We start from the raw sequence: 15,060 nt of genomic DNA on the forward strand, positions 1-15,060 counted from the left end.
GAGTCCAACAACATTTGGAGAACCATGTGTTTCCCATCCATATTTTAAACCACTTATCACATGTTGCAATTTTGGTTATATTCTTCTCTTTGTTGTTTTAATTGTAATTTCTCATCATTTATGTTTGTGAGCACCCGGAGAACAATGTGATTTGGTGGCTTTATAGAAATATAGTTAAGAATGAATGAATGAATGAAGAGAAGGGAGGGAGGAAGATTGCCTTGTGCAGTAGTTTAACAGAAAGTTACTAGACAAAAGTTGGAAGCGACTGTGTGGAAACCCGATCTTTTGTGCAGTTCCAAGTGTAGGTTGGAGGCTCATGAAACTTAAATCAAAGACCATGAATGTGTCCTCAAGGTGTCTTCAACTACAACACCATCATACCTGACCATTGGCCATATTGATAGCAGCTGATGAAAGTTGTAGTCCTAAACATTCAAAGGACACCAGGTTGAAGGAGACTGATGCAGTCCTACAGAATGGGAGGGACAGCCTCTGGCGGCAACCTCCCAGCCACCCTGGGTCCTGTACCACCTGAGCGAAGGTGATGTGGCTGACCACCCTTTCCCTGCTTACGTAGGAACTCGCTGCCCCAAGGTAAAAGGGGAATTTTAAATAAAATTATAAGGCTTCCCTTATCATCCCCAGTAGGGATGATTTAATTGGGAAGAGTTGGCATCAGTTGGCATTCTGCATCCTGGTCTCATATTCAGAAAGGCTAGGAAGGCTAATTTGTTTAATGTTTATGGAAAATATAAACAGTTGAGTCCTGTTAATTTCGTGCCTATTGTTGAGAAAATCTGGCCTTGGGTTTGTTCTCCCTCAACTGTTGTGGGTTTTACTATATACAATTCACATAGCTGTCACTTCCCTGGTTTATTATTCCTTTGCTTCTTTTAATTTCTTTCATACAACATGTCATCTCGTGCAGACACTTGCTAACCAAGGTGTTTATTTAATGTTTATGTATTCTAAATATTTAAGAATAAAAATCATTTCCAGACATTTCCCTGCCAGCATTTTCAGAGGCCAACCTAACAATACTTGTCTGTCTGATCCCAGACTTTTGTGTTTCAAGTTCCTTGTTTCAGGTGGGGTGGGGGGATCTATGGATCCCTCCCTCCACTCAAGAGAGCTTCACTGGAGTTGAAGGGTGAAAAGTCCATCAGCTCTATCCAGTGCTATAAATCTGTCTCTGGAATAACCAAGTTTGTCTTCATTCTGCATTCTGATAAGATGTCATTACAGGAGTTATTTTAATCAAATTTTCAGTTATTACATTAGTGCATACTTACATGGGGCTTCTCTCAGCTAGCATATGGTGCTTTAAGTCTTGTGGCGAGGAAGAGGATGGAAAACATTTGCTTTTTTAATTATCATTTTTTTGCTTTAAAAAATGGAACCTCCAGCCAGACAATAAAATGGTCTGGAAGCTTCAGCCAGTTCATAACTGTAAAATCCATTGCCTGTCTAAGTTGGGTCAACATAAGCACATCAATGCCCTAATTCTTTTATGATTTTATTATAAAAATGTTTGAATTGTTATATTGGGGACAACGTTTCCTATTTTGCAGAGGGCAACTCCCTATTTGAAGGACTCTCATATACTAGTCCTCTTTTGAAGAGCTGTCTGGTACAAGTATGGTTTTAAATTGAAAAACCATAGAAGGGAGAGTAGAGCCTGGATATTTTCAATCGCCAGCTGGGCTATAACCGTGTACCTATTGCCATGTACTCTGGTTCCACAATAGATACCAATTTTGCAGTTTCTTGAGCAATACTGCTGCTTGGTGCATTTCCCCTCCAACCATCTTCCATCTAGTTTGAAAATGTAAGCTACAGTTAAGCTGAAGTGTGTACATTTGAGAGAACAGCGGCATACTCTGAATGAAACCCAGTGCTTTAATGTTACCCAGTTTCATTGGACTCAACCTAGCTCAAGCACTTTAAATACAAGACGTACAAATATAATCTTGTACAGCTTTCATTTCATTTATTTTCATGGTGCTCAAGGAGGAAGAGTGCCTGGGAAATTCTGACCAAATGGTTTTATTTTCCCAAAGTAGGGTGGACTTCTGAGTCACAAGGCGTTGGGTGTGTGATGGAAGATTTAGAAGTCAGGGGAGGAGTCAAAGTTGGTCTCTTATGACTCTTGACAGAAATGAGCAAATGTACCAGTACTCTTGCATAATATTGCTTTTAATAAACTGACACCTCATTGCTGCGAAGGGTTTCCTGTGAGATGTGTTATGATGTGGATTAGCCTTCCAGGGCAAATGACATGGCTTGCAACATTTGAAAAGCAGAGATTATTCATTAAACCAGAGGTTGCCAATCTTTTGGCATTGGTGAGCATATCTGCAAACCGGAGAAACTGTTGTGGTCACCACAAGCGTAGTGCAATCCAAGCACACACCGCAAAATATTGGCTACAACAGAATGCTTATTTCATGCCTACTTTCAGACGTGGAAAGGCGGAACAGGGAGAACACACTGCAGACATCAGGGGAGGCATCTTGCAGGTGCATTAATTCCCATAGATGCCACATTGATGTTTCCTGCATTGAACAATATACTCTAGGGGACAGTCTGGTATTTGACAGGACCTAGACTTGGTGACCTAGTTAGACTCTATTGTATCTTGTTCCTCCACAATATGCCCAGAATCCATGTAGTGATCTGAATAATACTTCTGAAAAAAAGATTCTATCAAGCTGTCCAGCTATCCACATCTACTTTCCTCTAACAATAATGCTGAGAAAATGACCTGCATATATTGTTGACCAGAGAGCAAATAAAACTGTCTATAATCTGGCAAAAGTCGGAAATGTGCAACAGGCAGCAAGTTGGCCACTAGCATGGATTAAACCAGATACCCCCAAACTTTGGCCCTCCAGATGTTTTGGACTACAATTCCCATCTTCCCCGACCACTGGTCCTGTTAGCTAGGGATCATGGGAGTTGTAGGCCAATGTAGGCCAAAACATCTGGAGGGCCAAAGTTTGGGGATGCCTGGATTAAACCACGGGTAGGCAAACTAAAGCCCAGGGGTCGGATCTGGCCTAATCGCCTTTTAAATCCGGCCCGCGGATGGTCCGGGAATCAGTGTGTTCTTACATGAGTAGAATGTGTCCTTTTATTTAAAATGCATCTCTGGGTTATTTGTGGGGCATAGGAATTGGTTCATTTCCCCCCCCCCCAAAAAAAGTCTGCCCCCCCACAAGGTCTGAGGGACAGTGGACCCACCCCCTGCTTAAAAAGTTTGCTGACCCCTGGATTAAACTAAAAGTGGTTGTGTAGGCCACATTCCTACAAGTTAATTCATCAGGGGCCACATACTACCAATGGGTGGGTACAGAGTGGTAAGTGAGCAGGGCGGGAACCAGAAATGATTGTGGCTACTGCTACCCCTTTGAATTTCTCTGTCATGGGCCCTGAGGGCTGTGGTTGGCTGTGCAAGGAACGAGGAGTTGCCAACACAGATGAACCCGGGAAGGGATCCAGTGGTCTGAGAAGGTCTCTGGTTCTGATCCTTAGACTGGGAAAGCAACCTAACAATTCTCCCGGAAGGCTGAACCAGTCCTGTCTGTTCATGCCGGCACTGGCATCTCTGTGACCTGAGTGATGGAGGAGGCATTACTGCCCTCTCAGAGGAAGATGGAACAGGCAAGGAACAGGAGGGGCAGGAGTAGACATGATTTCTGTCAATGGTGGAGGTGGTGGCATGATAGTACCAAACCATGCCCCTCTCATTAAGTCAAGGTACCTTGTACCCTAAGGCCAGTGGCAGAGCTTCATGCTCTGGCACTTGGGGCGGGGGCTGGTGCCTGTTCTGGGGGCGCGCTTCCCGGAGGGCCATGGCGTGCCTCCCAGGGGCACGTCGCGCCTCCTGGAGAGGCATGACATGCATTCCGGGGGCGGGGCGGTGCTCCCCCCACTGTGACCTGCCCCCACTGCCCCTATCTTCCTACGCCCCTGCCTAAGGCCACTCAAGTTACAGTGGTACCTTGGGTTACAGACCCTTCAGGTTACAGATGCTTCAGGTTACAGACTCCGCTAACCCAGAAATAGTACCTCGGGGTAAGAACTTTGCTTCAGGATGAGAACAGAAATTATGCTCCAATGGCGTGGCGGCAGCAGGAGGCCCCATTAGCTAAAGTGGTACTTCAGGTTAAGAACAATTTCAGGTTAAGAATGGACCCCCAGAACGAATTAAGTTCTTAACCCGAGCTACCACTGTATTTGGGTGCCTGAGGCAGGCAATCCCAAAAGTGTCTTTTCCCATTTCTGGCAGTAAAATATTAACATATTTTAAATACATATAAACACTTGTGTGTGCATAGATAGATAGATAGGTAGGTAGGTAGGTGTCCAGATACTATGGTGTCCAGATCAAGTGAAGTAATATTACCACTCTATTTTGCCTTAGTAAGACCACACTTGGAATACTGTGTCCAGTTCTGGGCACCACAATTTAAGAAAGATGTTGACAAACCGGAACGTGGGCAGAGGAGGGCAACCAAGATGATCAACGGTCTGGAAACCAAGCCTTATGGGGAGGACCTGGGTCTGTTTAGCCTAGAAAAGAGGAGACTGAGAGGAGATATAATAGCCATCTTCAAATATCTCAAAGGCTGTCATATGAAAGATGGAGTGAGCTTGTTTTTTCCTGGCCTGGAGAGGAGGACCCAAATTACAAGAGAAGGAGATTCCGACTAAACAGCAGGAAAAACGTTCTGACAGTAAGAGCTGTTCAACAGAGGGACGGTCTCCCTTGGGAGACTGCGGACTCTTCTTCCTTGGAGGTTTCTAAGCACAGCTTGGATGGCTACCTGTGTGGATGAGATTCCTGCATTGCAGGGGCTTGGACTAGATGTCTCATGGGGTCCCTTCTAACTCTATAATAAATATTTCATAAGTTCCAGTCCTTTCAGTTGCCCAAACCCAGTAGCCTGAGGCGGCAGCCCCACTCTCTGCCTAATGGTAGAGCCGGGAGGGACTTTAGGGCTAGTGACTGCATGGCACAGGCGGTGGCGGAAGGGGGGTGGCGCCAGGGGAGAGACAGGGGCCACCCAAACAAAAGCGAAAGCACTCGCTTTGCTCCTCAGGGTCAGCCAAGCAGCCAGGAGGACCTCCCTCCTCCCTCCTGGCGCTGCCACCCCTCCCTCCCCCCCCCGTCCCTTCTCCCGCCTTCACGGGCCAGCCAGACTCCGCCAGCAGCCAGCAAGAGAGAGAGAGAGAAGGGATTCCTGGCCGGGTTCCAGGTCGGCGCACTAATACAAGCTGCGAGGCTCCCGCCTGACTGACGCCGGCGGAGGCTGCCTGCTCGCTTGCTGCTGCTGCTGCTGCTGCTTTCGCGCTGGCCCTTGCCGCCGCCGGGTTACTGCAGCCGCGTCCCTTTGCATGGTGAGTACTCTTGAGGTTTTTGTTTTTTTCTTTTAAGCGAGAGCAACTCGCTCCAGAGAAGTTGGGGCACCAGCAGCCGCCAGCAGGGAGACGGCGGGCTAGGGAGGAAAAGGAGAGGCGTTCGCCCCACGGGCAGGTAAGAAACTTAGGCTTTCCTTCCCCTGCCCTGCCAGAAACACAAAACTGGTTGGAGTTGGCATCTTCCCCTGCAGACTTTCTCCCCACCCCCGCCCGGGGTTTTCTTTTTTGATTTCCTTTCCTTTCTTTTTTTTGGCTCTTCGTCTGAGCTCTGCTCTCCCGACTTTTTGCTGTCTGCTCCCTTCCTCAGATGAGCTGCTGCTTGCAAGCTTTTCATGTTTCTTTTTTGCATTGCACTTCGTTTCATTAGAGGCGGGAGCTGCATCCTGCCTAACCTCGGCTCAGCAGAAGGTGCTAAGCCCTGAACCAGCCCCTCGAGGGGACTTGCGATGATGGTGCGTGTATATGTGTATCATGCGCGCGCGCGAGAACACAAACACACGGTCTCTCATTTGATCTTGCTAGACGAGACCCGTCTATCTTGTGCCTATAATGCATGCATAAAATACATGGAGAGATGCTTAGGCTGCCATCCTGTGCCCGCTTTATTGGGAGCAATCCCCGCTGACCTCGGTGGCCCATACTTCTGAGTAGACATGCCTAGCATCGCACGCATGGTTAGCCTGCTCTCTCCCGTGGCGGGCTGCAACCCTGCGCGCACCTACTCGAGAGTAAGTCGCAGTGAGCGCAGCGGCAGCCCCCGCTATCAACAGAAGGGCGCGCGAAGCGCTCTGGAACCGGAATCACCAACAAAACAGTATAGTGTAAACTGACCGCGCGGTGACATCGCCCTTGTCTATTATTAACCTGCTGCCACTGCTCCTTCCTTGTTGGCATCGTTGTAGAAGCTCACACTATTTGTGCCAATAAAGGGAATGTGCTAAGGACGAACCTCTCTCACTCTTTGCGCCGGAATAATTCTGTTTTATCTTCCCCTCCCGCTCGCTCCCTCCTCACTTCGCTACTCTCTTAAGTTTACAACGTGAGGTCCTTGCAGAAGGCGGTTGGGGGGGGGGAGAGAGACTAGAGACAGGAGACAAACTGACGCCAGCATTGTGATGGGAAGGAGGGTCGCCAGGCGAAACGTTTTCACGGCTGGTTAAACGCTGTCAAGCCTTCCTCAGTCTCTTTTATTTTGATTCCTCTCTCTCCTTTGCGAATCAAAAGTGAATCCGGTTCATTTTTTTTATTTCTTACGTGTTTTTAATAAAAAAAACCCCAACCTTTTAATTTCTTATGTTATGGATACATTTTGTTTAAGAAAATGTATCCGTACAGTCTCATCATCAGAAATAAAGGAGCACTTTAAAAACTACCCACATCATCATCATCATCATCAAAATAAAAGTGACTCTTTAAAAATGGAATAGATTTATTGTGCCATAAGGATAATACCCCCACCCCTTCCAACTTGGCATAGCTGCCAAGTTATCCCTTTTTTAAAGGGATTTTCCCTTATGCTGAATATGCTTCCTCGCGAGAAAAGGGAAAACTTGGCAGCTATGCTTCCAACCTGCTTGGCCCCAGTTTGAGGTTAAGATTTGCAGTATGATCTCATGCATGTCTACTCAGAAGTAAGCTTGCTCCCCGGTAGTTGTGTCCAACAGTGCATAGTTAAAACTATGGAACTCACTTCCAAAGGGGACTGACAGCCACCAACCTAGGTGGCTTTAAAAGAGAATTGGACAAAGAGATCACTATGGAAGACTTCTAGCCTTGATGGCTGTGCCCTGCCTCCACAGCTGGGAGGCAGCAATGCTTCTGAATTACCAGTTGCTGGAAACCACTGGACAAGAAAGTGGTCTTGTGCTCAAATGCTGTTTGTGGACAAGCATCTGCTTGGCCACTGTGAGAACAGGATGCTGGACTAGATGGGCCACTGGCCTGATCCAGCAGGCTCTTCTCAGTGTTATTACATTGCAGCCTGACGAGGTTACCCACCTAGAATTTGTCGCCATCTAAAGGGAATTTTGGGCCGAAGTGTAAAACATAACTTATTAAAATTAAATGGTCATGTCCAAGCCAAAGGCTTGCAAAGAATAAGCCACTGGCAGCCACTGATGGATGAAACCCAGAACTGGTGTTGTCCTGAGTAAAGTACCAGTTGAAGAGAAGGTAAATTGCAGGTGCCGTTGTGCTTTTTAAAAATATCCAACTTTATTCCTGTTACTGATATGTGTGGAAGTGACGAATTTGTAGTTACTAAGTGTTTTCAGGCTTGTTCCCAGCGCTAAACATTCAATTTCATAGTTAATAACTTTCCCCTTTCTACGAATAGTAATACATGCATAATCAAATGTTCATATTCTAAAGGGCAAAATCATATTCTAAGGTGGGGTAGCATGCCCTCAGGGAATGGATTTTCTCATAGCCTGGAAATGATATGCGTGTTTCTTGGAATGTAATCAGGTTTGTGACTGTCCAGGTAGGACGCTGCAGATAAGAGAGAGAGATGTCACAGTGAAGCCTGTAAATACATGCTTTTAAAAGGCAATCTTTAAGGATAAGCAGCTATTGTCTTCTGCAATGCAATCTAAAGGTACTGCTGTAAGATTATTTTAAGAGCAGTATATCCCAGAGCAATGGGTAGAACAATGGTCACCATTCAGATTATCTTTATAGTCCACCCACACAGAGCTCTTCTTTCTGATTTGATAATTGCCTCAGCTGCTGCCAAAGCTGCTGTTGTTGGGCTGATTTGTGTTTGACCTTTAAAATGAACATGCCTTCAACCGAATGTCTTAGTATGTTGTGTCTTCTTACCCTGCAATCCTGCATATGGTTTCCTGAGAATGAGCCCTACTGAAAACAATGGCATGTTCTGTTCCATAGCATGTTCTGTTCCATAAGTTATACGAGAGAACATTTGGTTAATCGGCTGCAGAAAATACACTTAATTTCAAATACTAGAGATAAGGTTCAGATATACTTTTTGTCATTTTTGGGTACTAATCCATGCGCTGGAACAGTTCACATTAATTTTAATGGAGCCCATGTTGAAAACAGTTCATTGTAGATTCCCAGTGGATTGTTCCCAATTTGATATCCTTCAGATGTCGTTGGACTACATCTCCCATCAGTCTCAACCAGCCTTTGAGTCCAGCAAAATCTGGAGGTCACCACACTGGTCACTCCTCTAATAGACTTCCTTGTATTGCTACATGGGGTTCAAAGCAGCCTGCAAATTATCCCCGCCTCTTGAATTACTGAACAATTAACAGGGAATCTAATCATATTTTATTTTGGGACACAGACTACGTTTGGGACACAGACTACGTTGGACACAGACTACTGACAGTTCCGCAGTGTGGGCCATATATTGTTCATTGGTAACACTGGTAATCTTGTCCCTTTTTTAAGTCAAAATGGGGATGTGAGCTTAAAAAATGCAATATTTATAGACTTTTGCCTCGAGCTGGGAGAACGTAATGCTGAGAAAAGCTGTGGAAACATATTGCGAACTTGCGGTTCATGACTAAGTTGTGTGGTGAGGACCACACTGTGATGAGTTCTCTTATTATGTGATGTTTCAGCTTCAGGGAAGGCAGGAGAAGGATGCGCTTACTCTGCTAATGACTCAACTGAATGGAGCGGTTCCAAGCTGCATCGCTGGCAGGATGATTTCTTATTACATGCAGCTGCTCTGGTCCTGGTCTTTCTCACACCTCCCCGAAAGTGGAGGTGTGTTCCTTGGGTGAAGGAACTCACACTTGGGCACACCTTGGAGTTAGGTGTTAAGCCAAATCTGAGTTGGGAGTAAACATGATGATAAGCAGAGGAGAGGGAAGGCCGACTTGCACTTCCTGTTTCACACGCTTGCCTACCTAATTCAAAATCCATTGTGCATTTCCTTGCATTAGGAATATGTCCTTAGTTTACTAGGAAAGAGATACGAGATAAAGAAATGCAGCGAAGGTGAAGTGCAGTTGTTCAGGCTCCAACTCTTCCACTGCCCCCTTTTAGTTGCGTCTGAAATAATTCTCAGTTTGTACCAAACTTATTTATTACATTGGGGGAAAAACAGGTCATTTTGGGTGGTCAAAGCAGCATGTATCTATCATCATTTTGTCCTGGTAAGTTAGGTCCATGGTTAGGTCTGTACGGCTTCATGGCTATATAGAGACTTGAACTTGCGGCTCCACAACTCTAGTCCATCACACAGTAATGACTTATGCCCCGCTGGCTGCCAGGACTTGGCTGTGCTCCTTGCAAAAGTCTTCACTTTCATTTTGGAAGCCTGAACTCTTGGAGAGATATAAAAACACCATTGTCCCCAGAGATTCAGTGTCTCCCAATCTGATGCTTTTATTCCAGTGCCTTAACTATTAACCACCCACTGCTTTTATGTCCAACTATAATGCAACTATAATGCAGTTTGACCAAACTGTGGGAGGCAGTGGAAGACAGGAGTGCCTGGTGTGCTCTGGTCCATGGGGTCATGAAGAGTCGGACACGACTAAATGACTAAACAACAACAATAATGCATGACTGAAACAAGTTTGCTAAGGCTCAGGAAGGACAATTTAATAACAAAATAAAGTAACAGTTTCCTTCTTGTTTGCAAGTTGAGAGGGGGCTGGGATGTTTCTTTCCTTATCTGTATCTCAAAGGTAGCCCAACCTCTTTCCTTTTGTTGCTGAAAATAATGATTCCTTGCTATCTCTTGGAAAGCCCCCTTTGCTAAATCAGTTCAGGCTGACCATCTCCTCAAATACTATAAATCTTGGTCCTTGGCTGGAAGGGAGCTAGACACTGCTATCAGTTCTTCATTTGCACCTTGATTGCTATCTGGGGTTAGTATCCAGTCACTGGTGAGCTCTATGAGAAGTGAATGTGTGATAGAAGAGATGAAAGGAGGAGGGTGTGCTTAGGTTTGTTGCTCCATCCTGATCAAATCATGCTTTGGAGGAAGAGGAATGTGGCATCTGAATAAAGTCTGATTCAGGGGTAACTCTAAAGTATGGTTCAGTGTTGCATGCATGCACCCTGGGCTTCTGGCCTCTCCTCCCAGCTTCTGGAGTGGTTCCAGTGATCAGAAGCATTGCTTCCATTTCAGTCAATGATAGCTTATTGCTGCCTGTAAACCTGAAGCTGTGCTTAATCTTAGATATTGCTATTATTTACTGCATTTATTTGTCACTTATTTATACATACAGTGGTACCTTGGTTTACGAACTTAATCCATTCTGGAAGTCCGTTATTAAATCAAAATGTTCTTAAATCAAGGCATGCTTTCCCATAGCAGCGGGGGACTCAATTTACAAATGGGACACACTCAACAGGAAGCGGAACATGTTCTGCTTCCAAGGGAAAGTTCACAAACCAAAACACCTATCTCCGGGTTTGCAGCGTTGTAAATCCAATTTGTTCATAAACTAAGCTGTTCTTAAACCAAGGTACCACTGTACAGTGTCTCAAAATGACTATGGTGTAGGGCACGGGTTGTCAACCTGGTGCCCCTCAGATGTTGCGGACTACAATTCATATCAGACACAGCCAGCATGGGCAATAATAGTCAGGGATTACAGGAGTTGTAGTTCACAAGCTTTGGGGAGTGTTATGTTATTGGCTAACTCTGGTTTAGGGAATCAAGCCAACTTCATAAACAATGGCTTGAAGATAGCTTCTTTTAATAAAGCACCCTAAAGACTAGCAACATTTTGTCTGGGTTCAGGCATAATTATAAACAGCTGTTAGTTAGAAACAGAGGTGAAGGTTTCCTACCGGTATCTCTTCCTCATTGCCCACTAAACTCTGGCAGCATCAATCACCTGTTTTTCCACCTCTCTTGATGGGGAGCTTTAATTCAGCCTCCGCACCCAAGCAGATTGCCTACACAGGTGGATGCGACAGCACAGGCACCTGTCCAGCAGGGAGGGGAAGTTTGTTATGTACATCAATCCTGATTTGGAAACATCTTTCCATGTCACTCTTTGCCATTTATTCTGATGGCCCTTACATAAGGATAACCCGGTTTTCTATTCAAGAAACAGGAAGCCCTAATACTGAGATATAGGAGTAACATTGCACGCTATTCATATTTGCAACCATGTACTTATATTAGTACATGGTTCCAGGGTTTTTGAATCCCAGTTAAATAATGTAGAGGGTTAAACTGAACCTATGCCCTGCAAGGAAATGTTGCTTATATTAATTACATTAGAGATAGGATGATAGGAAGATGAAATAGAATTAATTGTTTTAGTGTAAGTTGGAGAGCTTCTTTCTTTTACTCCTGTTTTGATACCATTGTTATAAAATCATATTGGGGGGGGGGGGTTTGCAGGACACCATTATTAATGAACAGAGAGGGGTGACAGAATTTGACAGCTGCAATACCCAGAATCCTGTTCAATGCCATCTTCCCTGTCTCCCCACCCCTCCAGCTAGGACGCAACCCTGCCTGAAGGAAGGCTTAAGGATCTGCATATGCACAACAGTTAGCATAAACTCACACATTTCCCCTCTCCACCTCCCCTCCGCCCAGAACAAAACAATGTTTCCAGAAGAAGGGGGGGGGGAACCGCCCAAATCCAAAGTTAAACTTTTCTACTCAAGTTAATAATACAGCCTATTATATGTTCTCTTACCATGAAATCTCTATCCGCTGCCTCTGTATTAGAATTGCTGTTTTATATCTTAGAACTCTATATGTCAGGACTGCTACCTTTTAATTAGAAATCCCTGCATTAGGTATGTTTTCCAGGTATATTTTCTGTATGAACCCTGTATGATCCCAACCCACCTGAACCTTGCCCTACTACCACCCTATACCCATTCAAGGACACACGGACAATAGAGGGATTAGCTGGAACAACTTTATTCAAATAAATTGCCATCCTCAACGTAGCCCACCCTTCCATGGCCTGGAGGAAAACACTGCCGGGGGGACTTCCACCCCATGGAAATCGCCAGGAACTGCCCCACCTCTGCACCCATCTCGACTGATTGCCCTTCCTGCCAAACAACAGGGAGCACCATCAGCAACAGGAGAAGAGCGATTGACATCTCTCCATCTGAAAGGAAAAGTCATCTCCGCACCCAGCTAATCCGATCCCCCACCCGTCGCCCTTGTCTCCCCCTCCCTCCCAGTACAGAGATTTCCATGCAGGGACAGGAGGGTATATAAGGGGACTTTACCATTTCCCGAGGTTCCTTCCTTCTTTCCAGAGGCAGGGACCCTACAGCTGTAGCTTTGCATTCTGCAATAAAGGGATCAGTTTGTTTTTCCTGACAGCATCGTGTGGTCTCTGTCATTTTCCCGGCGGAGCTGAACTTAGCGCAAATTTTGGAGCTTCCGACCTGCGTCTGTCCTTCTTAAAAGGCAACGCATTTTGGGGTACATTTCTCATAACAATATGGCGAGCCAGGGCAGGAGACTCCGTTTAGCCGTACTCTTGGGGCGCCGTGGTTGGGGAGCCCAAGCGCACCCAGCCATTTGCAGGGGGGATCCCCTTCCCCGACTGTCCCTGGAGTTCTGGCCTAACTGGGATCCTTAGCGGGACCACACAGGGAAAACAAACAGGATCCAGACGGCCGTGGGGGTTGTTTTCCAAGATTTTCTTCTCCTGTTGTCGCGAGGTGATCAAGCTTCAGGAAAAGAAGGCAGCGCGCTGCGACGTGAGTATCAATAGGGAAATTGGCTTTTCGGGGTGGGAATTGTCACAGCAATCAAACTCTTTCCTATTTTTCATAGCCAAAAAGCCCAAAGCCCGTCGGAGTCTGCCCAGGCTGGAAGTTTTGCGGCTGCCCTTTCCCTCCCCAAGGCTTGTTGTCCGTCGGAGTTTGCCCAGATAGCGAGCCTTGGGTGACTTTACCTTCTCTCGCCTGCTAGCTATCCCGGGTGAAGACGCCCCTCTGCCATGGCGACCTTGTTAGGTATGACCCATGACCAGAGATTGCAAGTGCGCCCGTTCCCTCTTCCTACTTTGCATTTCCTCAGGTCCGATCTGGCATTGCGTAGGCAAGCGTTCAGTAGGATCTGAGTCTAGAGAGCAAGAGGCAGGGAGATTGCTGTGGCACTATTAAATTGTGGGTGGGAATAAGAGTCCTCCTCGGAGTGTGCCCACTTTCCTAGAACGTTTTCCTAAGGAGACTTTCCAAACCCCATTTTCCCTTAGAGAGCCCCTTAGCAAACCTTCCCAAGCCCACTTTCCTATCGGAGTCGGTCCACTTTCCTATCGGAGTCTGTCCACTTTCCTTAGACGTGCCCCAGGTTCCCAAGGAGTCCCCAGAACCCCGAGAGACCCCACAGCCCCGTCGGAGACTGCCCAGGGCTAGAACTTGCGCAAGTGCCCCTTCGGAGACTGACCAGGGCAAAAATGGGTGCACCCCTGTCCAAAGAGACAACTCTGCAGGCTTCAGGGGAGAAATAAGCCCAAGGAGAGCTTACTTCCCGTCTGAACTCTGATAAACGCCTCCAATTGTATTTAAGAAATGTTTCAGGGTCTAAAACAAAAGAAAAAAACCAAAACAAAATGCAAGCTTGCTTAAATAATTTTATGTAAGGGCTTGATCAACCCAAAAACATGGCAAATATTAAAAAGAGTGGACGTAGTGTGTAAAGGTTTATTTTAAAGAGGCTGTAGAAGACCATTTTTTCCTCTCCAAAAGTAAAAAGAGGGGCAGGATGAAGGAAAATAAAGAGTTGTAACTTTGAAAATGCTTGCTCAATGCTTTGAAAATATTTCGAAACTTGAAAATGTTCACTTCATAAACTCCAGCTATAAGTGGATAAGAGATGTACTCAATGTTTAGAAATGTTATGGGGTTGTGTTTAAATTGGCCACAACATCCATAGACTGCCTTCTTAAGTGTGCATAGATAAAACTGCCAACTTGTTTTAAATTTCTAGTATAAAGAAACAATGTTGAACCAATCAATCTTAAACATGATAAATATGAGAATGAGGTGTGCAAATGTTGTTATTGAGAGAGGCTACAAAGGGGAGTCTTTCTCCAAGTGACTAGAGGAATATTGACTAAAGGAAAATTGAACAGCTATTCCTATAAAGGTGATTTGTTTGTCAAAAGTAGAGCTTCCATAGCCAGGAATTGTCTATCTGAGTCTAGTTTAAACTTTGATTGTGTTGGACAGAAGGGTTATTGTCGGGCTCCTGATATCAGTCTCTTAAGGAAAAAAACTCATCTGCTAAAGGGTTCTGTATAAAGTTGGTATTTTCATTCAAATCTTGTGAATCCTGTATCTTAGAGGGTTAGACTAAATGACCTCAGGGTCCCTTCTAACTTCCATTTTAGAGCTATGTGAAAGGCAATGTGTCTGATGTGGTGATGGGTTGAAATTCAGCCCAGCTCTGCTTTCTGGCAAGGAAAGATTATTGGTTTTCAGAGTTGGAACAAGAGTGTCATTGTTGTTTTTATGGAGTGATTATATAAGTTTTTATCACTTTCTCTATTAAGGTTTAAAGTTTAAGCACATATGAAAGTCTTGAACATTTCCCAATCTTTATCCAATCTTAAGATTTGCTAAAGGCTTCTATATAACGTTGGTACTTTTAATCTTCCCCTTCCTTATTTTTCCCTTAGTACACACGTGTGCTTCCGTGATAGGGCATAG

At 45.2% G+C, this 15,060-nt stretch overlaps 1 protein-coding gene across 3 annotated transcripts in view; it reads left to right on the plus strand.

Annotated features, from left to right (window-relative positions):
• Positions 1 to 5,246: 5,246 nt before the first annotated feature.
• Positions 5,247 to 15,060, plus strand: part of SMAD9 (SMAD family member 9) — a 50,562-nt gene continuing 40,748 nt past the window's right edge. Inside the window, exon 1 of one of the 3 annotated variants that reach the window (XM_060273774.1) lies at positions 5,247 to 5,406. The gene's annotated coding sequence lies outside the window, so the exon portion shown is untranslated. The other 2 variants (XM_035115958.2, XM_060273775.1) reach the window with 2 other exon arrangements.

The sequence above is a fragment of the Zootoca vivipara genome, chromosome 4 (genome assembly GCF_963506605.1).
Source record: "Zootoca vivipara chromosome 4, rZooViv1.1, whole genome shotgun sequence".
In the NCBI taxonomy this organism is placed as follows: Eukaryota; Metazoa; Chordata; class Lepidosauria; order Squamata; family Lacertidae; genus Zootoca; species Zootoca vivipara.